This window comes from Globicephala melas, chromosome 6 (assembly GCF_963455315.2).
Source record: "Globicephala melas chromosome 6, mGloMel1.2, whole genome shotgun sequence".
Classification (NCBI taxonomy): domain Eukaryota; kingdom Metazoa; phylum Chordata; class Mammalia; order Artiodactyla; family Delphinidae; genus Globicephala; species Globicephala melas.
The window spans coordinates 92,436,247-92,460,357 of record NC_083319.1 but is presented as its reverse complement, the minus strand read 5'-3'; the positions used below and the strand labels follow the sequence as shown (position 1 = coordinate 92,460,357).

Here is a 24,111-nt window from a genome sequence, read left to right as displayed (position 1 = left end):
TAGACTTAGCCGATGTTAAGCTCAGTATTCTGTTGCATCTAACAAGTTCAGGTGAGGATGTTGTAACTCTTAACAAAATTTCCAAGATGTTCAATGGATTTTGGGGGAGAAAGAGTCTACTTTCTGTGGTTGACAGGCAAATGGGAGCATACAGAGGTGGCCCTGATCCTAACAGAGAAAACAGGCAATGCAGTGAACATCTAACTGCCATTCACATTCTCCCATCTCTCTACAACTTGAAGGTTTCCCAAATGTGATTCTTACCAGAAAAGAAGCCAAATTTTCTTTTAAATGTATTGCTCAGCTTCCCTTGCAGTTAGGATGTGGGCATGTGACTAGCTTCCATCCATCAGAGGCAGCCATGGGATACTCATCTACACAAGCTAGCAATGTGAGGACAGGGTGAGAGTAATAGCCTTCATCCTCGATGGCAACCGTTAGAGTTTCTGTCACCCAGTGCAGAGGAACCACTGGGCAGTAAGCTCAGGAGAGAATGCCCCGGAACTGGAGCTGGTAGACAGCACTGTCCAAAAGAAGTCTCTGAGGTTATAGAAATGTTCTGTACCATGCTGTCCATGGGGCTACTGAGTGCAACTGAGGAACTGGGTTTTTCGATTTTATTTCATTTTAATGAATTTAAGTTTAAATAGTAACTTAGCTAATGACTACCAGAAGAGACCTCTCCAGTTGAGAAGAAGGAGTCAAGCTTCCAGAAAATACATTACAGTCAACACATTACTGAGCAACTATTAGCCTCCTCAAGGGGCAGCAGGGCAGTGAGGGACACTTTCCATTTTCCCACTGGGGACATGAGTGCAGGACATAGTTGGGTACCTTTCAGCAATCACTCTCAGCAACTAAAGGTTGCACCCTCCCCCCATCGGTACCCTGGCTTCTTACAGGTCAGCTGACCCCACTTCCTTGCTCTGCCAATAATGAAATTGTAATTAAAACAACGTGTCTGAAAATCAGAATTTAACACCATGTATCAAGGACGTGAAAAATTCTTTAAATCCTCTGATCTAATCATCCCACTTCTAGGAATATACTCAAAGGAAATTAAGTGAAAAAGAGACAAAACTGTATCCCCAGAGATGTTACAACAGTGCTATTTCTAATGGTCAAAAGTGGGAACAGTCTAAATACCCAACAGAAAACTATGCTTCAGCAGTAGAGTATTATGCAGCTATTAAAAAGAGTTTGTGAAGAACATTGATGGGGAGGGGCTTTGAAAGCACAAACGCTAGAGGAAACTGAAAGGAAAAGCAGCCTGTTTATGATGGTGGAAGTGGGAATGTGGTTTGACTTTATTTCCTGCACTTTGCAAAATTTTCTCCTGGGGTGTTCTTAACCTGGAGTTATGGGCCCCCTGCTGGTAGAGGATCTCTAAGAATCCCCAAAACTGTATCTCAATATTGTGTGTACGTGCTGTGTTCCCACTTATGAAACAAGCTCTTGAAATGATGAAATCTTATTATTCCTTTTTGGCTCTGACCACCAGGAAAACTAAGTCATTTTTTTGATAAGAAAACAAAGCATGAGGCTCTAACCATTCTCTTCCCTTATACAGGGTCCCCTTCTCGGGGCAAAGGAAAGTCATTTGTTGCCTACCAATCTCACCCCCAAGAGCCTGTGGGGCTCCAAGTGCCTCAAGAACTATGACAGCAATGGCTGAAGGGGCTGATGGTGGGGTCTCAGGGCTGGAAGGAAGACCCACTTTCCCTTTGATATTTACACTCTTGGCTCAAGGGCCTTGCTTGTGTTTTTCGGTTGATTGGTTTTGCACATTTTTCTTTCTTTTGTTTGTGGGGGGGGCATTTTTTTCAAAAGGAAGGAAATTTCTTGGCTCACTCCCCAGTCTGCCTGGACAGACGTGTCAAAAGATGTAGGAACATGTACGGGCAACCCCAGTGCAGATTCGTCCAGTCCTGAGCCTGCAAAATTCTCCGCACTTCTTCCTGCTTCACAGAATCACAGGAATAAAAGATGTCACCAATCTCGCCTTCTTTGGCTTTATCTCACTTACTTTCAAAATGTCACAGGCAGGGGATGTTTTGTGTCTCATTCATGTTCTATAAACCCTCACAGAAGCGTCCCCCATCACTTCTGCAGAGCTGAGTGCTCTTGGCCTGCAGAGCTGAATGACCAGCCAGATCAACACCATGGGAGTGGCCGAGGGAACACACAGCCCCCAGCGTCAGTTGACGGCTTCACTGTGATGCCTGAAGGGTCATTTTTATCATGACTTTCAATTTTTTGACTCCAGAATGCCTACACACCCAAGTATCCTTGTGTGTGTACCCGCTTCCTGAGAAATTATAGAGGCGTGTGGAGAGAGGCCCCACACACACCATGTTACCTGGGGCCACTGTCACTCTACACACCGATGCCCAGAGGGGTCACAAGGCTTCAAACACAGCATCTCATTTCCTCTCCAAACACTCAAGTGCTCCATCATGTCCAACATTAAACATGTTTCAAATGTGAGCTGGGCATGGGGGGACCCCAGGCCTCCTGACGGCCCAGCTCCTTGCTCTCCCAAAGTCAGATTTTTGGAGGGTTGAGGGGACAGCTTTACATTAAAAGCACACACTTTTGTTCATTTGCCGTGTTTACTAGCCGACACTAGCATTCCCTCCTCTATGGAACTGCTCACGCTTCCCCCTCAGGCTGGCAGCTGAGGCCTGGGAGGGACTATCCTGGGAAACACACTGAGCCGCTGACCTTTCCCACAGTGTCAGGGGCTCACTTGTATTTTTACCAACTCCTGCTCATGGCCCCAACCCCCTTGGGGTTAGAATTCCATCCTAAATTGACAAAATCATTTTGAAACATACCCCCAAATGCCAGGATGTCATCGCCATTTCCCACTGAGTTAAGTCACAGTTTCAATTTTTAAATTGCATTCCATGACTCTGTGCGTGAACGTCAGCCATGCTGTGGTGGAGAGCTGTCCTGCTTGCAGGGCATTCTGGCCCCAAGGTGCGTGAACGAGGCACAGAGGGTGGCCAGCATGAGGAGACAATTTCCTCCAGGAAACCTAACTTTTTATTTTATGTAAAAATACATAAATTTTATATGTAATATGTAATTTTGAAATTACATAAAGTATAACTGCATCATTTTATAGGTGAGTTTTGTGAAGATATACTAAGTAAAAAGGAAGAATCCAAAGTGAAGCTAAAATCCCACCAACACAGAACAGTCTTGGTCCACAGACACCCCTTCATGTGGTGATGCTGGTTCACACATGACAATGATATCATGGGCTCATCCTCTGCCTGTAATAAAGGAAGACATTTTGCTGTTAATACTAAGAAACATCCCAAGTTCAGAATCATGAAAGGATCCACAAAATCCTGTTGTAGGAACCCATGCGGCTGACATGGAGCCTTCCCTCGGCCCCTGCGGAGATCTCAGAGGGTTGGCAGTCAGAACTGCCCACAGGGCCCACAGGTTGAGTGGAGAATTTCTTTATTGGAACATTTCACATAGCTGGTGGTCAGCATGTCCTGACCTGTTGTCCATGGCAGGTTTTGTGCTGTGTGTCCTGACTGGGACAGTGTGGGTGGGATGGTGGGGGCACACACCTGCCAGGAGTAAAGTGGACAACACAGTGAATCCACAGTGTATGTGTATGTCTGTGTATGTGTATCTATATAGTATTCTGGGGCAACACCATCTAAGTCCACAACAAGAGACCCATTTTCTAGGCTTGTTACTGAACCAAACTTGGGTTTGCTATTGACACTTGGTTGTGGTTAAAGAAAGTATAACATTTATTGCAAGGCATCAAGCAAGGAGAACAGGTAGCTAATGCTCAAAAGACCCATAGTCTCAGATGGCTTTCAGGGAAGACTTTATAAAGACAGAGTGAGGGAGAGGGTCATGGGGAACAATAATCAGCTTGTGCACAATTTTCTGTTTGGTGGGTGGTGAGGTAACCAGGTGAGGTCACGGGGTAAGCATTGTCAATCTTCAGGTTCCAGCTGGTCCAGAGCAGTCTCCTCATGGTCATCACTCTCCATCTGATTGAGATCTTGTTTCTGTAAGACAACTGAGGAATGTGCATTAGACTTTACCTTTGAGAGAGAACTAGGAGTCCTTGGAGCTGATCTATTGTTTAAGTTATGGTTATTTCTGTGCCTGACTGCCTCATCTTTGTTTCTGCATTCCTTTGTTTCTCCAATCATCAACTGCTGAGGCTTGTTTCTTTCTCTACTCATCGATGGCTTAGGATGCCACAGTATATTCCCACAGTCTTTTTCCTAGTCATCAGTAAGCAGGGAACTCTGGGGATTCTGTCACTGGGAAGGCCTCTACATAGGTCTGCTTGGTTTCATGGTGACATCTCCTTGCTCACAGGCTGGCCACCTTCCTGCCAGCCCCCAGAGCAGGATCTGAGGCCTAGCAGCACCTGCCCCACAGCCCAGCAGGGAAGACAGATCCAAACATAACTTATTTCTTTTGTGTGATATTTTTGGGCATCTTTTCCACTAGTTTCTGTGGGCAGAAGTGGGGGCGGTTTGTGAAAATGTATCATCTCCCCATTCAAGGAAGTCTCTGTAATTTGGAGAGAGACTAGACTTGTTTTACCAGCTCTTGCTCACTTTTATTCATTATTGAAGATTTTAAAGAAAAGGTAATAAGATAACGTGGACCATTCAGAAGGATGTCAGTAGTAAAATAACAAAAGTAGAGCATGGCACATCTGTGTGTGACCACACACTCTGAGTATCTGCAGGGATTTTACATTTGGACAAAAGTTCTCTCATAGTCAGGAACTCAGGACAGGACATGGGGATGGAGATATCTAAGAACATAAATACCCGATGAATTTGGACAACAGTGAGTCAATTAATATAGAATTATACTGCTAAGCCACTGTATTTGTAGTCCTGTGATTAGATTTCCTCAACCTGTGGAATTCTCACAAGGTTTTTATTTTATTTGTTTTTAATGTAAAAGTAACAACTCCTCCATGTCTGTTGGACAAAAACCAAGAAAGCTGTTTTTGGGTCCTCTCTGAGGTTAGCTTCAACACATCATGGTCAGTCATTGTATTTGTTTCCTATAGCTGCAGAAACAAAGTATCACAAACCTAGTGGCTTAAACAATAGCAATTTATACTCTCACAGTTCTAGAGGCCAGAAGTCCAAGATCAAGGTGTCAACAGGGTTGTGTACCCTCTGAAGTCTCTAGGGGAGGATCCTTCCTTGCCTCTTCCAGCATCTTGTTGTTCCTTGGCTTGTAGCCACGTCCCTCAATATCTGTCACGGTCTTCACACGGCCACCTTCTCCTGGTCTCTCTGACTTCACGTGACTGCCTTCCCCCAGTGTGTCCTAATGTTTTCTTTTAAGAACACCACTCATATTGGATTAGAGCTCACCCTGTTCCAGTATGATCTCGTCTTAACTAATTACATTTGCAGTGACACTATTTCCAAATAAGGTCACATTCTCAGGTACCAGGAGTCTGGGGGGAGGAGCACACATTCAACCTAACCCATACATACACAGCGTGTAGAGTTTAGTACCTTCACTAAACTAAACCCACAACAAAACGAACCAGAAAGATATTTTGTGAAAGTTGGTGGACTGTGATGACAAGTCACATGTAATAGCTATCAAAGCTGCCTTTAATTCTACCTTTGTATCATCTGATCAGAAATCTGGGTCTTCTCATCTTCTGAAATCAGTATAAATAAAAAATTCCCTACAGTGTGTACACAAACACACTCTGACATAAAGGAACTTTCTGGAATGATGGAGATGTTCCATATTTCGGTGGTGTTTGAGTTGTACAGGTGTATGCATTTGTCAAAACTCATTGGATGGTTTAGATAAGACTTGTGAAGGAGAAAAAGAGAGAACTGTAAAGTAGAAGTACGCATGATGAAGTGTTCTGGTGGAGTGAATGGATGTCTGTAACTTTCTTTGAAATGCTTCAAAAAATGAGGTGGATCACAGTAATTCCACTCCTAGGTACATACCCAAAAGAAGGGAAAGCAGGGACTTGAAAAGATATTTGTACACCCATATTCATAGCAGCATTATTTACAATAGCCGAGATATGGAAGCAACCCAAGTGTTCATCGACAGAGGGATGGATAACAAAATGTGGTATACACATGCAATAGAAAATTATTCAGCCTTAAAAAGGAAGAAACCATGTCACATGCTACAACATGGATGAACCTTGAGGACCTCATGCTGAGTGAAATCAGCCAGTCACAAAAAGACATGTATGTGTATGAAGGACTCATATGAGGGACTCATATGAGGGACCTAGAGTAGTGAAGTCATAGACACAGAAAGTAAGACAATGCTTAGTAGGGGGGAGAGGGAATGGGGACTTAGTGTTTAATAGGGAAAGAGTTTGAGTTTGGGAAGATGAAAAAGTTCTGGAGACGGACGTTGTGGTTGTTGTACAGCCATGTGAATGTACTTAATGCCACTAAACTGTACATTTAAAAATAGTTAACACGGTAAGTTTTATATTATGTGTATTTTGCCATAATTTAAAAATTCAAAAATCCAAATAAAGTATGGAGTTTAATTAATTAAAAATATGAGGTGGATCAATATGGAGATGGATGCCTAGATATGGAAAACAAAAACAAAAGAAGTTCAATATTTTTGTAGAATCCAGTGGTAGGTGTCTGGGTGCTCACTCTCAATGTTTCTGTATATTTGATGCTAAAATGGTGGGGAATCAGAACAGATGGAATGCTCTCAAGAGGGGGAAGTAAGCAGAAAGGAGCCAGAGCTCCCAGGATGCGGCCCTGACTTCTGGACTTGTGGTTGAAGTAATGTGGGCGTGATGATGAAGCTGGGACAAGGGCTGCTCCAGGTCCCCTGTGCCCCTGGGACTGAGGGGCATAGTCCTCACAAGAGCTAAGATGTCACCATATGGGAATTCACTTCCCAATGTTTGCATGGATGCTGCTGCTCCATGCCAGTTGCAAACCCAGGTTCCCTGTCACCATGTCACTCTCCAGGAGAGATGATTAAAGCAGACAGTGGGGGCTCATTTGGCCATCATTTCCAAAGACACTATGGCAGTAATTTGATGAATGACCTACTTTCCTACACCTCACTGAATCCTGTCACTTCTTAGAAAGGGCCATAGCCTATCAGTACAATTGCCACCACCTCCCATCCTTTGACCATGACAGACATTAACAATGGAACCCAGAACTCCATCCTACCATGTCTCAGGGTCATTTCAACACAGAGCTGTCAGCAATCACTAAAGTTCAATGAAGACTGGCCTTCAAAGTAGAAACTGTGGCCATCCTGAGGTCTAGATACTGGGTTCTAGAAGAGACAGGAAGCCAGTAAAATGTGCCCCAAGTGAGAAAGGAGCCAAGCAAGTTTCCACCCGTGCTGAAGCACAGGGCCATCGCTGCTCTGGGTGGTGGGGTAAGAGAAACAGAAGGCAGCTTCTGAAGCAAAGGAGGGAGAAAATGAATGTTTACTTTGCAGGTACACCAAACATTTGGAGGAGCAAGGCCACATCTGGCAGCTTTTCAACAAAGAACTTGCCTTTGTCCCTAAGCTGTAGCAGAAATAAAGAAATGAGGTCCTAGAGAAAGTACGTCTGGGACAGAGGAGACGTCACCATAGGCAGTGAAGGGCTTTCACTCTCCATGACTCATCATGTTTGGCCTCAAGCTCGAGGAACCCCAGCAAGCATGGATCAGGTCAGCGACCACCCTGCAATAGAGGTTGCAGCAGAAGGCTCTGAAATCAGACGCTTCTGCTATGTGACCCTGCAGGAGTCACTTAACCTCTCTGAGCTTCAGTGTCCTGTCTGTGAAAAGAAGAGCATGTGTCACGTGGCTGTTATGAAGGTTATATTAGTGATGCTTGTAAAACGCTTATCAATTGCCTAGTAGACAGTGGTGCTCAATAATGATGGGTGGTTTGTTGCTTGGTTAATTGTAATAGCAGTAGCTTTGTATTAGTAACAAGAACACCCATTACTATAATCCTCCTTCCCTGTAATCCTCCTTTCCTGTGACCTAAGTGGTGAGTGAGGAATGGAACAGGCTGCCTTCCTGCAGCTCTTTGTGTGAAGCCACAGAGACTTCCCCCACTGCCGGCTTCAGCCCCATGCTGGGCCAGGGAAGCCCTCTTCATTCCCAGAACCTGTCCCTCCACCGGGTGTTTGGTGGCAATGTCCCTTTTTGGAGGGGAGTGTGACCCAGGTGCCCCAAAGCTATCCAAGTTCCTCTAAAGAAGTCAGCATGGCTGGATAGAAGAATGAATTCTTGCCCAGCCAGGTCACACACTTTTATATCACCCTCAGGAAAGTGTGTAAAGGCACATAAAACATGCTGCCACTTTCTACTAAAGCCCTGACTGCTGCCTGTCTTTGGAAGCCGGGGTCACCCTCCCTGGCTTGGCTCACACAGGCTGTGGGTCCTCACAGTGAAGACAGTGCCTCCACCTGTCCCCCATCCCCACCTGCCTCCATTCTCCACTTTCCCCCCATCCCCACCCGACCCCCTTCTATCCCCAGGAGGTACCACTAAGGAAGGAACAGCACAGGAACCACACAGGAAAATTATTGTAGACACTTCACTCCCATTGACATTGAGCACAGACGTCTCAGAGAGTGGTTCCCAGTGCTGGAGACCCTCAGGGAGGCACTCAGTGAGACATCTGGCCTCCTTCTGGCTCCAGACACTGAATGCACCCAAGGAGGATCACCTGCACCCTCTGCTGGGGAGGGACCAAAAAAGGCACACCCAGGACCTGGAGACCAGGACTGGCTGCCCTCACCTGTGAGCTGGGAGACCCTGGTTCCTCCCAAGAAGCTTCAGTGAGAGGCTTGTCTGTCTGGGACATGCAGAAGACATGACAAGTAGTGTCTGAGGGAGAAATCAACTTGCAGTTTCTTTTAGTAACAGAAGAGGCTGTTCTCTGCCTGGGTTTTAAATCCATTCTTTTGTGCTTCAGGGGTCAGAGCATGGATTTTTTAAATTCAAAATTAGAATTAGTTTGATGCCATCACACAAACCAAGTTTTATTCTCCCCCATCTCTCCCTCCAGCAATGGATTGGGAGCTGACACCTGCCTGGTGGCCAGACTCAGTCACTGGACAGGAAGGACCCGCTCAGGAGAACCTCCACACACTCCACCCTCCTGTGCAGCTCTGTGATCTCCTTGTCTAGCTCTGGGCTCCTCTCTCCACCGCAGTTCCATGGAGGGTGTGCACAGCCCTAACCCAGAGGCACCCCTATCCTCTGGCCCCTCCATGTACAGGGTCACCGTGGGCTGTTGGCAGCAATGCTGCACCCATCCCTGACCAGGCTGCCAGCAAAACTGAGAACAAAAACATGAGCTGCGGGCTTCCCTGGTGGCGCAGTGGTTGAGAGTCCACCTGCCAATGCAGGGGACACGGGTTCGTGCCCCGGTCCAGGAGGATCCCACATGCCGTGGAGTGGCTAGGCCCATGAGCCATGGCCGCTGAGCCTGCGCATCCGGAGCCTGTGCTCCGCAACGGGAGAGGCCACAACAGTGAGAGGTCCACGTACTGCCAAAAAGAAAAAAGAACCATGAGCTGCTGCAATTCTTCAGATCTGTTGAGAAATGGACTAGCCGTTCGAATTTAAAAGGAGAGAAAGGATGATCACAGAGAAGGGGGATCTCTTAACAAAAATAACAGAAAAAAAAACCTGCCGAGAAAATGGCAAAATACTGTTTTTTATAAAGGCAAAGATGTGCTAGATGTCATGATAAGCACAAGTCATCTAGCAGAGATCTTCAACATGTAAAGACTAACCATTCTGAAGCATCAAGCTCTGGCTCAGTATTGAAGCAATCAGGTGATCGGTTGTATAAAGGTGGTGGAACTAAGAACATCTATGAATCTATAACTTTAGAGTTGAGGCTTATGTAGAACAGCCTCCATATAACACTGAACGATGAGGTTCTTATGTCACCTTGTATTAGTATTATTTTTTTACCTAAAAATTCTGAGGAAAAATTATCTTCAACTTGGAATTATAAATTCAGCAAAATATCGGTCATAAGTAAAAATAGACTAAAGACATTTTCGTTCATATAACGATTCACAAAATTGACTTTTCTTGCACCTTCCTTAAGGAGCTACTGGAGATAATCTCTGGCAAAATTAGGAAGACAAGGGAGCAAAGAAACAGTAGGTCCAACCCAGGAGAGTAAGGGGACGCTCCAGTATGAAAAACGTGCCACGGTCCTAGAGAGCCAATAGTCCAGATTTAGTGAGCTATAGAAGTATTTGGAAGGTAAAACTAGTGGGGGAAAAGGAGAACAAATGATAAAAATTAAACCTTTGGGGACAATATAAAAATATGTGAAGAGAAAATTATACAAGTGGAAAAAAAGAAGCAATTACAAACTTCAAGAGAAACAAAGACTCCATAAAATAGGAAATGTTCACCTGGGGCCTCAATGAACAATATTTACACAGCTATACTAGTAATGTAAATATTGATTATTGACCCAACTGTACTGGAAGAAGTCAAAGAAGACATGGAAGAAAATCTGATTATAGAAAGCCCATCGAAAATGCCTAAAATTGATCAAATCAAGAAATAGCAGTACAAGCATATTATCTAGAAGCATGGAAGTGAGGATCAGAAGAAACAGCTAAACAGAAGTTTAAAAGTGACTGACCTCTGAAGAGTAGGGCTAGGGCACAGAGAAGGTGGTCAAGGGGTCCATTATTTTCATTTTGAGACTTTCAGTTCTCTTTAATAATTTCAATCACAAGTATGTTTTACTTTAATAAATATCTATTAATTTCAATAAATAAATATTCTTAATGATGACCAAGCTAAAACCTGCCCATGAAAGGGCAGAAAGGAGAAGGGCAGCAATTATAGGTAAAGGCATATAGTATATTTACAGAGGGCAGGGCCTCCAGAGGGCGGGTGAAGGCAAACCCTTGGAGACAGGCACAAAACCCAGGTGGGAGGGGAAGGTGGGCGCTGATGCAGACACCTGGAAAAGTTTGATGTCAATCATGATTTTGATTCAAAATGAAATGTCTTGACTTTAGTTACTTTTTTACTTTTCTAATAAATGCGGGGAAATATTTTCTCCTAGTATTTCTGGACACCTGATAGAGAGGTGAATTTGTCTGTAACGTGCTGTTGCTGCTGCTGCTTCCACCTCATTTATGCACAAGACTGGGACGTGTTCAGGGAAACTATGCAACAAAAACCCAAGAAGTGAAACTCCCAGCCATGAGAGTGAACATGGTTCCTGGAGAAAACTGTGCATATAACCATAAGGTATTTGCTTGGATTCAAAATGATGTTAATATAACTTCTCAGGAAAAAAATCATCTAGCATAATTGCACAGAACTGACCAGTTTTCTAAGACAATGACAGAATTTCAACTCCATCTAGGTTTTAAGTGGTGTGTTTGGCTCCAAAAACTTAAGGAACTAGTTTCTCAATGGAAATCTTTGTTGATGTGTTGGGTTGTGTCTTTATTTGCAACATGCACACATTTGAGAAAGGACAGAGCTGTGTAACATACACATAATAAAATGAACAGGGAATTGCTTTCTCATTATTTTATTAACAATTTGGTGTTTAATGCCATATAAGCAGTGATGTTCGCATCTCACTCATGGGAGACGGCTTGCAAACGTGGCTGATAATTTGTCTCCCTATGTTCACACCCTCAGGCAGCCTTCTTCCACATTGGCTTTGCACAGAGCCACCAGTGGAAAGACAGTAAATGTTATGCAAGCAGAGACTTGAACCAAGCTGCATCCGCTTGGCATTCCCAAATTTCCATGGGAACGAGCCCAAGTGAGCCTGCTGGGGGATTAATGTCCACAAGGAGCAGAACCAAGGTGCCTGGATGCCCGCCTGCCCTCTGACCACAGATGCATGGAAAAGTCCAGAAGACACCGCTAGGTTGGCCTAACAGGCTCTTAGACTTGTAAGCAGAAGAAAATGGGTTGTTGTTTTATGCCTCTAAATTTTGGGATGCTTGTCATGCAGAAAAAGCTAACAGTGCAATTCCCTCACTTAAACTGCTCTTTTAATGAGCAATTTAATCTTCCCCTTCCCCCAAAAATGTCTCTTTCTTTTTAGAAATATGTGGCTACAGAGTAGCAAAGAGCAAAACTCTCTGCAACTCAAATATTCTTCCAGAATCTAGGTGTGGGATGACAGAAGCAGTGAGTGAGAACTGAGAGGGAACTCTGAGAAGAAGGGATTAACAGGAAAAGAAATCAGGGCCTCCTGTAAAGACATATGCCAAACGCCACAGGCTCACGTTCACTGACATCAGCCACAGCTCTTATCATCTTGCCCGTGACAAGATGGCATCACCTCTAAAAATAGAACCTTCCCAACTGTAGAGAAAATCTTATATGTCACCAGGTGCTCTCTGGAATAAAGTCCATTCAAAATACGCTTTTATTGATCTGGAAACAAGGCATTTGCAAATAAATGGATTAATAGGAGAGTTACCTCATTTAAAATCACCTGCACTCAATATCAAGTAAAAAAAAAAAAAAGTGGTACTATTTGCTTTGATTGTCCTTAACCACACCTGCCCCCCATTTTGGAGCTCATTGATTAGGAACTGAAGACAAGCCCCATCCTGCACAGGCCTCCTCACTTCCGTGCTGTTCCAGTTGATCTGCCCTTCCCTGCAGGGCCTGAAGACAGAAGGTCCTCCAGAAGGGATGGGCAATGGCGGGCCTGGAAGACTAAACTGTCAGATGGTGGAAATCAGTGCATTCAAAGCCCATTGTTGAGAGAGAGGGGGAAGATGGCGGAAGAGTAAGACACGGAGATCACCTTCCTCCCCACAGATACACCAGAAATACATCTACACGTGGAACAACTACAGAACACCTACTGAACGCTGGCAGAAGACCTCAGACCTCCCAAAAGGCAAGAAACTCCCCACGCACCTGGGTAGGGGAAAAGAAAAAAGAATAAACAGAGACAAAAGAATAGGGATGGGACCTGCACCAGGGGGAGGGAGCTGTGAAGGAGGAAAGGTTTCCACACATTAGAAAGCCCCTTCGCGGGCAGAGACTGTGGGTGGAGGAGCGGGAAAGCTTCGGCGCCACGGAGGAAAGCACAACAACAGGGGTGCGAAGGGCAAAGCAGAGAGATTCCCGCACAGAAGATCGGTGCCGACCAGCACTCACCAGCCCGAGAGGCTTGTCTGCTCACCCGCCAGGACAGGTGGGGGCTGGGAGCTGAGGCTTGGGCTTAGGTCGGAGCGAAGGGAGAGGACTGGGGTTGGCGGCGTGAACACAGCCTGCAGGGGGTTAGTGCACCACGGCTAGCCGGAAGGGCGTCCGGAGAAAAGTCTGGACCTGCCGAAGAGGCAAGAGACTTTTTCTTCCCTCTTTGTTTCCTGGTGCGCGAGGAGAGGGGATTAAGAGCGCTGCTTATTGAGTTACAGAGACGGGCGCGAGCCGAGGCTATCAGCGCGGACCCCAGAGATGGGCATGAGACGCTAAGGCTGCTGCTGCCGCCACCAAGAAATCTGTGTGCGAGCACAGTTCACTATCCACACCTCCCTTCCAGGGAGCCTGTGCAGCCCGCCACTGCCAGGGTCCCGGGATCCAGGGACAACTTCTCCGGGAGAACGCACGGCGCGCCTCAGGCTAGTGCAACGTCACGCTGCCTCTGCTGCCACAGGCTGGCCCCACATCCGCACCCCTACCTCCCCACGGCCTGAGTGAGCCAGAGGCCCCAAGTCAGCTGCTCCTTTAACCCCGTCCTGTCTGAGCGAAGAACAGACGCCCTCCAGCGACCTACATGCAGAGGCGGGGCCAATCCAAAGCTGAGCCCTGGGAGCTGTGCAACAAAGAAGAGAAAGGGAAATCTCTCCCAGCAGCCTCAGGAGCAGCAGATTAAAGCTCCACAATCAACTTGATGTACCCTGCATCTGTGGAATACCTGAATAGACAACAAATCAACCCAAATTGAGGAGGTGGACTTTGAGAGCAAGATTTATTATTTTTTCCCCTTTTCCTCTTTTTGTGAGTGTGTATGTGTATGCTTCTGTGTGAGATTTTGTCTGTATAGCTTTGCTTTCACCATTTCTCCTAGGGTTCTATCTGTCCATTTTTGCTGTTTTTTTTTTCTTTCTTTTAACACATTTTTTTTCTTAATAATTATTTTTTATTTTAATAATGCTATTTTATTTTATCTTACTTTATTTTATTTTATCCTCTTTCTTTCTTTCTTCCTTTCTTTCTACTTTTTCTCCCTTTTAATTCTGAGCCATGTGGATGAAAGGCTCTTGGTGCTGCAGCCAGGAGTCAGTGCTGTGCCACTGACGTGGGAGAGCCAACTTCAGGACAATGGTCCACAAGACACCTCCCAGCTTCACATAATATCAAACAGTGAAAATCTCCCAGAGATTTCCATCTCAACACCAGCACCCAGCTTCACTCAATGACCAGCAAGCGACAGTGCTGGACACCCTATGCCAAAAAACTAGCAAGACAGGAACACAACCACACCCATTAGCAGAGAGGCTGTCTAAAATCATAATAAGTCCACAGACACCCCGAAACATCACCAGACATGGACCTGCCCACCAAAAAGACAAGATCCAGCCTCATCCACCAGAACACAGGCACTAGTCCCCTCAACCAGGAAGCCTACACAATCCACTGAACCAACTTTAGCCACTGGGGACTGACACCAAAAAAACAGGAACTACGAACCTGCAGCCTGCAAAAAGGAGACTCCAAACACAGTAAGATAAGCAAAATGAGAAGACAGAAAAACACACAGCAGGTGAAGGAGCAAGATAAAAACCCACCAGACCTAACAAAAGAGGAAATAGGCAGTCCACCTGAAAAAGAATTCAGAATAATGATAGTAAAGTTGATCCAAAATCTTGGAAATAGAATACAGAAAATGCAAGAAACATTTAACAAGGACCTAGAAGAACTAAAGATGAAACAAGCAACAATGAACAACACAATAAATGAAATTAAAAATACTCTAGATGGGGTCAATAGCAGAATAACTGAGGCAGGAGAATGGATAAGTGACCTGGAAGATAAAATAGTGGAAATAACCACTGCAGAGCAGAGTAAAGAAAAAAGAATGAACAGAACTGAGGACAGTCTCAGAGACCTCTGGGACAACATTAAACGCACCAACATTCGAATTATAGGGGTTCCAGAAGAAGAAGAGAAAAAGAAAGAGACTGAGAAAATATTTAAAGAGATTATAGTTGAAAACTTCCCTAATATGGGAAAGGAAATAGTTAATCAAGGCCAGGAAGCACAGAGAGTCCCATACAGGATAAATCCAAGGAGAAATACGCCAAGACACATATTAATCAAACTGTCAAAAATTAAATACAAAGAAAGCATATTAAAAGCAGCAAGGGAAAAACAATAAATAACACACAAGGGAATCCCCATAAGGTTAACAGCTGATCTTTCAGCAGAAATTCTGCAAGCCAGAAGGGACTGGCAGGGCATATTTAAAGTGATGAAGGAGGAAAACCTACAGCCAAGATTACTCTACCCAGCAAGGATCTCATTCAGATATGATGGAGAAATTAAGACCTTTACAGACAAGCAAAAGCTGATAGAGTTCAGCACCACCAAACCAGCTTTACAACAAATGGTAAAGGAACTTCTCTAGGCAAGAAACACAAGAAAAGGAAAAGACCTACAATAACAAACCCAAAACAATTAAGAAAACGGGAATAGGAACATACATATTGATAATTACCTTAAATGTAAATGGCTTAAATGCTCCCACCAAAAGACACAGACTGGCTGAATGGATACAAAAACAAGACCCATATATATGCTGTCTACAAGAGACCCACTTCAGACCTAGAGACACATACAGACTGAAAGTAAGGGGATGGAAAAAGATATTCCATGCAAATGGAAACCAAAAGAAAGCTGGAGTAGCAATTCTCATATCAGACAAAATAGACTTTAAAATAAAGATTATTACAAGAGACAAAGAAGGACACTCCATAATGATCAAGGGATCGATCCAAGAGGAAGATATAACAATTGTAAATATTTATGCACCCAACATAGGAGCATCTCAATACATAAGGCAAATACTAACAGCCATAAAAGGAGAAATCGACAGTAACATATTCATAGTAGGGGGCTTTAACGCCCCACTTTCACCAATGGACAGATCATCCAAAATGAAAATAAATAAGGAAACACAAGCTTTAAATGATACATTAAACAGGATGGACTTAATTGATATTTATAGGACATTCCATCCAAAAACAACAGAATACACATTTTTCTCAAGTGCTCATGGAACATTCTCCAGGATAGATCATATCTTGGGTCATAAATCAAGCCTTGGTAAATTTAAGAAAATTGAAATGGTATCAACTATCTTCTCCGACCACAATGCTATGAGAATAGATATCAATTACAGGACAAGATCTGTAAAAAATACAAACACATGGAGGCTAAACAATACACTACTTAATAACGAAGTGATCACTGAAGAAATCAAAGAGGAAATCAAAAAGTACCGAGAAACAAATGACAATGGAAACACGACGACTCAAAACCTATGGGATGCAGCAAAAGCAGTTCTAAGAGGGAAGTTTATAGCAATACAATCCTACCTTAAGAAACAGGAAACATCTCGAATAAGCAACCTAACCTTCCACCTAAAGCAATTAGAGAGAGAAGGACAAAAGCCCCAAAGTTAGCAGAAGGAAAGAAATCATAAAAATCAGATCAGAAATAAATGAAAAAGAAATGAAGGAAATGATAGCAAAGATCAATAAAACTAAAAGCTTGTTCTTTGAGAAGATAAACAAAATTGATAAACCATTAGCCAGACTCATCAAGAAAAAAAGGGAGAAGACTCAAATCAATAGAATTAGAAATGAAAAAGGAGAATTAACAACTGACACTGCAGAAATACAAAAGATCATGAGAGATTACTACAAGCAACTCTATGCCAATAAAATGGACAACCTGGAAGAAACGGACAAATTCTCAGAAATGCAAAACCTGCAAAGACTGAATCAGGAAGAAATAGAAAACATGTACAGACCAATCACAAGCACTGAAATTGAAACTGTCATTAAAAATCTTCCGACAAACAAAAGCCCAGGACCACTTGGCTTCAGAGGAGAATTCTATCAAACATTTAGAGAAGAGCTAACGCCTATCCTTTGCAAACTCTTCCAAAATATAGCAGAGGGAGGAACACTCCCAAACTCATTCTACGAGGCCACCATCACTCTGACACCAAAACCAGACAAGGATGTCACAAAGAAAGAAAACTCCAGGCCAATATCACTGATGAACATGGATGCAAAAATCCTCAACAAAATGCTAACAAACAGAATCCAACAGCACATTAAAAGGATAATACACCATGATCAAGTGAGGTTTATTCCAGGAATGCAAGGGTTCTTCAATATACGCAAATCAGTCAACGTGATACACCATATTAACAAATTGAAGGAGAAAAACCATATGATCATCTCAATAGATACAGAGAAAGCTTTTGACAAAATTCAACACCTATTTATGATAAAAACCCTACAGAAAGTAGGCATAAAGGGAACTTTCCTCAACATAAAAATGGCCATATATGACAGACCCACAGCCAACATCGTCCTCAATGGTGAAAGGACGATGTTTCAATGGTGAAAGCATTTCCACTAAGATCAGGAACAAGACAAGGTTGCCCACTCTCACCACTCTTATTCAATATAGTTTTGGAAGTTTTAGCCAGAGCAATCAGAGAAGAAAAGGAAATAAAAGGAATCCAAACTGGAAAAGAAGAAGTAAAGCTGTCACTGTTTGCAGATTACATGATACTATACATAGAGAATCCTGAAGCTGCTACCAGAAAACTACTAGAGCTAATCAATGAATTTGGTAAAGTAGCAGGATAGAAAATTAATGCACAGAAATCTCTGGCATTCCTATACACTAATGATGAAAATTCTGAAAGTGAAATCAAGAAAACACTCCCATTTACCTTTGCAACAAAAAGAATAAAATATCTAGGAATAAACCTACCTAAGGAGACAAACGACCTGTATGCAGAAAATTATAAGACACTGATGAAAGAAATTAAAGATGATACAAGTAGATGGAGAGATATACCATGTTCTTGGATTGGAAGAATCAACGTTGTGAAAATGACCCAAAGCAATCTACAGATTCAATGCAATCCCTATCAAACTACCACTGGCATTTTTCACAGAACTAGAACAAAAATTTTCACAATTTGTAAGGAAACACAAAAGACCCCGAATACCCAAAGCAATCTTGAGAAAGAAAAACAGAGCTGGAGGGATCAGGCTCCCTGACTTCAGACTATACTACAAAGCTACAGTAATCAAGACAATATGCTACTGGCACAAAAACAGAAATATAGATCAATGGAACAAGATAGAAAGCCCAGAGATAAACCCACGCACATATGGACACCTTATCTTTGATAAAGGTGGCAGGAATGTACAGTGGAGAAAGGACAGCCTCTTCAATAAGTGGTGCTGGGAAAACTGGACAGGTACATGTAAAGTATGAAATTAGATCACTCCCTAACACCATACACAAAAATAAGCTCAAAATGGATTAAAAACCTAAATGTAAGGCCAGAAACTATCAAACTCTTAGAGGAAAACATAGGCAGAACACTCTATGACATAAATCACAGCAAGATCCTTTTTGACTCACCTCTTAGAGAAATGGAAATAAAAACAAAAATAAACAAATGGGACCTAATGAAACTTCAAAGCTTTTGCACAGCAAAGGAAACCATAAAGAAGACCAAAAGACAACCCTCAGAATAGGAGAAAATAGTTGCAAATGAAGCAACTGACAAAGGATTAATTTCCAAAATTTACAAGCAGCCCATGCAGCTCAATAACAAAAAAACAAACAACCCAATCCAAAAAAGGGCAGAAGACCTAAATAGACATTTCTCCAAAGAAGATATACAGACTGCCAACAAACACATGAACGAATGCTCAACATCATTAATCATTAGAGAAATGCAAATCAAAACTACAATGAGATATCATCTCACACCAGTCAGAATGGCCATCATCAAAAAATCTAGAACCAATATGTGCTGGAGAGGGTGTGGAGAAAAGGGAACACTCTTGCACTGCTGGTGGGAATGTGAATTGGTACAGCCACTATGGAGAACAGTATGGAGGTTCCTTCAAAAACTACAAATAGAACTGCCATATGACCCAGCAATCCCACTACTGGGCATATACCCTGAGAAAACCAAAATTCAAAAAGAGTCATGTACCAAAATGTTCATTGCAGCTCTATGTACAATAGCCCAGAGATGGAAACAACCTAAGTGCCCATCATCGGATGAATGGATAAAGAAGATGTGGCACATATATACAATGGAATATTACTCAGCCATAAAAAGAAATGAAATTGAGCTATTTGTAATGAGGTGGATAGACCTAGAGTCTGTCATACAGAGTGAAGTAAGTCAGAAAGAGAAAGACAAATACCATATGCTAACACATTATATATGGAATTTAAGGAGAAAAAATGTCATGAAGAACCTATGGGTAAGACAGGAATAAAGACACAGACCTACTAGAGCATGGACTTGAGGATATGGGGAGGGGGAAGAGTGAGCTGTGACAGGGCAAGAGAGAGGCATGGACATATATACACTAACAAACATAAGGTAGATAGCTAGTGGGAAGCAGCCACATGGCACAGGGATATCGGCTCGGTGCTTTGTGACTGCCTGGAGGGGTGGGATAGGGAGGGAGGGAGGGAGGGAGACACAAGAGGTAAGAGATATGGGAACATATGTATATGTGTAACTGATTCACTTTGTTATAAAGCAGAAACTAACACACCATTGTAAAGCAATTATACCCCAATAAAGATGTTAAAAAAAAAAAAAAGACATTATGGTACTGGCACAAAAACAGAAAGATAGATCAATGGAACAGGATAGAAAGCCCAGAGATAAACCCACGCACATATGTTCACCTTATCTGTGATAAAGGAGGCAGGAATGTACAGTTGGGAAAGAACAGCCTCTTCAATAAGTGGTGCTGGGAAAACTGGACAGGTACATGTAAAAGTATAAGATTAGAACACTCCCTAACACCATACACAAAAATAAGCTCAAAATGCATTAAAGATCTAAATGTAAGGCCAGAAACTATCAAACTCTTAGAGGAAAACATAGGCAGAACACTCTATGACATAAACCACAGCAAGATCCTTTTTGACTCACCTCCTAGAGAAATGGAAATAAAAAAAAAATAAACAAATGGGACCTAATGAAACTTCAAAGCTTTTGCACAGCAAAGGAAACCATAAAGAAGACCAAAAGACAACCCTCAGAATGGGGGAAAATATTTGCAAATGAAGCAACTGACAAAGGATTAATCTCCAAAATTTATAAGCAGCTCATGCAGCTCAATAACAAAAGAAACAAACAACCCAATACAAAAATGAGCAGAAGACCTAAACAGACATTTCTCCAAAGAAGATATACAGATTGCCAACAAACACATGAAAGAATGCTCAACATCATTAATCATTAGAGAAATGCAAATCTAAACTACAATGAGATATCATCTCACACCAGTCAGAATGGCCATCATCAAAAAATCTAGAAACAATAAATGCTGGAGAGAGTGTGGAGAAAAGGGAACACTCTTGCACTGCTGGTGGGAATGTGAATTGGTACAGCCACTATGGAGAACAGTACGGAGGTTCCTTCAAAAACTACAAATAGAACTACCATATGACCCAGCAATCCCACTATGGGGCATATACCCTGAGAAAACCATAATTCAAAAAGAATCATGTACCAAAATGTTCATTGCAGCTCTATTTACAATAGCCAGGAGATGGAAACAACATAAGTGCCCATCATCGGATGAATGGATAAAGAAGATGTGGCACATATATACAATGGACTATTACTCAGCCATAAAAAGAAACGAAATCGAGTTATTTTAGTGAGGTGGATGGACCTAGAGTCTATCATACAGAGTGAAGTAAGTCAGAAAGAGAAAGACAAATACCATATGCTAACACATATATATGGAATTTAAGAAGAAAAAAAATGTCATGAAGAACCTAGGGGTAAGACGGGAATAAAGACACAGACCTACTAGAGAATGGACTTGAGGATATGGGGAGGGTGAAGGGTGAGCTGTGACAAAGTGAGAGAGTGGCATGCACATATATACACTATCAAACATAAAATAAATAGCTAGTGGGAAGCAGCCGCATAGCACAGGGAGATCAGCTTGGTGCTTTGTGACCACCTGGATGGGTGGGAAAGGGAGGGTGGGAGGGAGGGAGATGCAAGAGGGAGGAGATATGGGAACATATGTATATGTATAACTGATTCACTTTGTTATAAAGTAGAAACTAACACACCATTGTAAAGCAATTATACTCCAATAAAGATGTTAAAAAAAAAAAAAAAAAAAGGCCAGTGTTGAGACTCGTACTAATTACAAAGGGGAAGATCACCTCCCTGAGGAGAAACCTGGCAGACCCACCTGAACAGGTGATCCAAGTCGGCACCACCAGTGATGGGACACTGACGTCATGGGGCTCATAATACGATGCACTGAAGGGGATACTGTCGCATATTGTATTCTCGCCAGAAAGGCATGACCTAAATTGAATTGTGAGAAAATATCAGGCAAGCCCAAGTTGAGCGACATGTGACAAACTCTGGCCGTTACTCTTCAAAAGTCTGAAGGTCGTGAAAGACAATGAAAGGCAGAGGAATATTCCGGACTAAAAAAGATCAAGGACACTTGACAACTAAATGTAACATGTGAGACTGGGCTGGGTCCTGGCCCAGAAAAAGACACCAGCACAGCCATGGATGAAATTTGAATGAGGTTGATGGACTTGTTCACAGTGCTGCCTCGAGGCAAAGTCCCTGGTTTGACCATCATCACATAACTATGCAAGATGCTAACACTAGGGGAACAGATGGGAAGTCTCTGTGCTATTTTTGCAACTTTAAGTGTCCAAAGTCATTTCAAAATAAAAAGTTTTTAAATTTTTAAAATAAAATCTCTTCAAAATTTAACAAGAAGAAAAAAGAAGAGAGGAGAAGAGGAGGTGGGGAGTAAGAGGGGGAGGAGGGGAGCCATGTTTAGCTGCATTTTATCTACTGAAGAAAAGCGAAGAAAGGCCAGCTGACACCCCAAGGCATCGGAGTGCTGGGCTATGGAAAGGCAGCATCAGTGGGGTGGTAATAGGAAGGGACAGAGACCACCTGTGTGTATCCCCCAGCTTTGCCTTCTGACAGGGACAAATGTGTCACATTTGCCAATATGCCCAAACCTTGATGTTCTAAAAGCACCCCCCCCACACACACATACATAGCAAGAAATTCAGTCTTTCGTCCCCACCACGAAATGACTGTCGGGATGACGTGGACTTGGATTGCCCACCCACCACCTGCAGGGCCTGGCTCTGTGTAGGCGGGCCCTCTGCCCCGTCTACCACTGTCCTCTGCTGTCCCGACAAGCTGGATGCAACTCACCTCTCTGGAGCTCCTTGAGGAGGTCCCCTTAAAGCCCTGGACTCTAGGCTCCCTCCATGCATTCCAGGTTCTGAGGCTGACCCTCTGGGCTGGCTCCTGGCACTGAAGAAGTCAGGAGATGCACTCTGTGTGTGCCACTCTGACGGTGGAGATGGCTGCCAGCGCAGGGACCGCGAGGGGGCAGTGTGGACACGTCACAGGCCAGCCCTGCAGCATCCTTGGGTCTGCCTCCAGACTTCCACACCTGGAAGCCAGGAGAAAGGAACCGCACTGATGTGCTGGCCAGTGGTGGGACTGCAGGTTATTTCTATTCTCTTTCTGTCCTTATATATATATATATATATATATATATACACACAAATTTATTTATTTACTTTTGGCTGCTTTGGTTCTTTGTTGCTGTGCGCAGCTTTCTCTAGTTGCGGCGGGCAGGGGCTACTCTTCATTGCGGTGCCTGGGCTTCTCATTGTTGCATGCGGGCTTCAGTAGTTGTGGCATACAGGCTTAGTTGTTCTGCGGCATGTGGGATCTCGAACACATGATCCCTGCATTGACAGGTGAATTCTTAACCACTGCACCACCAGGGAAGCCCTCTGTCCTTTTTTGTATCTTCCAAATTTCCTATAATAAATAAATAACTTTCATGACCAAATCATGGTCAATAGAGGTCCATTTCTCTTTTTGCATCATGTGTACCCACATTTTTCAAATTCACACCTTCCTCCTACAAAGACTCTAGGCAGGGCCATGGGCACTCCAGCCACCACCACCCCCAACCCCCCAGCAAGGGGAGCCACACACCGGAGGCGTGCTGTGCCAGGCTCTCCTGGTCCACCGGGGTCTGGGACCCCCTCCCTTAGCCAAGGCGGCTCCGTACCCTGTGTCCAGTTACTTTCATTGTAACTGAATCCATTTCCCCTTATAAATTGAAAACATCTGCCCTTTGCATTCTCAGGACTTTTCTAGGGACTATTCCACCCCTAACTTTCCTTCGGAGCGATCAGTTCCCAAATTCTTAGTTGTTTTAAGTGATGCCTTACAAATCTCCCACCTTCCACCTCAGTTGTGAAGACAAGGCTGAACTCAGAGCCCCATGGGGACTGGATGGGCAGTGGCGGCCATACTGGGGACAGCCCAAGGCTCTGACAGCAGCCACCTATGCAGCAGCCAGCCCTGTACTCAGGGTCACCAGGGTCCCCTCAGGCCCCGCGTTCTCCTCGAGGCCTCACACAAAGAGACTTCCCCAATGTCCTAGTAGAGTGTCTGTGCCCCTGCCTAGGGAAGCACCACAAACACTCCCACACCAGCTGGTGTTGTGGGCTCTCGGGGGTGGGAAGGAGCAAAAGGTTCATCCACCCCACGATGCCCCCCCGGGCTCGCCTGCACACCCCATCCTCGTGCAGGAGATGACAGCTTCACCGCGGGACACAAGGTATGGCCTCAGACCCACATGGCGCTGAGCAGGCAGCCAGCCCTCTTCCTTATACGCAGGTAGCAGCTGGGTCCCCTGCACTTTCAGAGCCAAAACCACCACATTTCTCCTCAGAAACAACACAGTATTGTCACAGGGACTGT

At 43.7% G+C, this 24,111-nt stretch overlaps 1 long non-coding RNA gene across 1 annotated transcript; it reads right to left on the bottom strand.

Annotated features, from left to right (window-relative positions):
• Positions 1-3,657: 3,657 nt before the first annotated feature.
• LOC138842715 (uncharacterized) lies at positions 3,658-22,739 on the bottom strand. Its single transcript, XR_011377510.1, has 3 exons — positions 22,537-22,739; positions 21,533-21,651; positions 3,658-4,057 (listed from the first exon to the last, which is right to left on the bottom strand). It is a non-coding gene; the product is annotated as an uncharacterized lncRNA (long non-coding RNA).
• Positions 22,740-24,111: the final 1,372 nt, after the last annotated feature.